Genomic DNA, 1,092 nt, shown 5'->3' on the forward strand with positions numbered 1-1,092 from the left:
TAATTTTTAATCCTACAACTGTTTACAACTTGCATAGTTCCCATTTCTGTATAGCTGTATATCTCAGATTCTGTAAAGTTATTTATTTCATATTCTGTATAGTTTTTCATATTTATATCCTGTTCATAGCCTGTACATAGCTTGTACTCACTACAGCCTGTACATACTTATAGTTATAGAATAACAACATACTTCATACCGTGTACATTATAACATAATAGACCCATTTCTGTAATATACTTACATATCTATATTATTGCTAATATATATTGTAATATATCTATATCACTAAAGCACTTCTGGATGGATGCAAACTGCATTTCGTTGCCCTGTACCTGTGCATGTGCAATGACAATAAAGTTGAATTCTATTCTATTCTATTCTATTCTATTCTATTCTATTCTATTCTATTAAATCGACTTTGTTTTGGGGTTTTGCATATTCTCTCCATGTTTGCTTGGGTTCTCTCTGGGTACTCTGGTACCCATATTTTCTGAGAATTTTTGCACATTCTTCTTTGCAGAGCTTTTTAAGCTCTGTCAGGTTGGACAGGTTGGACAGAATCCAGGTGAAATGGTAAAATGGTTGTCCTTTCGAAAGGTTTTCCTCTGTCCACAGACCAATGCTGGAGCTCTGTCAGAGTGACCATCAGGTTCTTAGTTATGTCCCTGACAAAACAGTCATGGTGGTTTCCAAACTTCTAATTGTAGACGATGGTGGCCATTGTGATCATTGGGTGCTTTACCTCAGATCTGTGCTTTGATATAATTCTGTCTTGGTGAGCTACAGATAATTCATTGCACTTCATGGCTTGGTTTGTGCTCTGACATTCACTGTCAACTCTGGAACTTTATATATAGACAGGTGTGTGCCTTTCCAAATGACGTCCAACTGACATGTGTGACTATATCACAGGTGGACTTATGTAAGTAGAAAAAACATAGAAAAAAGGGCTTTACCCATACGGAAAAGATATATATAAATCTTATAAAGTTTGTATCTGTCTTGTGTGAAACTTGTATGAAAAGCATACAAGAGTGAAAACAGATATAAGATCCCTTGAAAAATTATATAAATGAAACTTGTATGTTT

The sequence above is a fragment of the Rhamphochromis sp. 'chilingali' genome, assembly GCF_963969265.1.
Source record: "Rhamphochromis sp. 'chilingali' genome assembly, chromosome: 8".
NCBI classification, from domain to species: Eukaryota; Metazoa; Chordata; class Actinopteri; order Cichliformes; family Cichlidae; genus Rhamphochromis; species Rhamphochromis sp. 'chilingali'.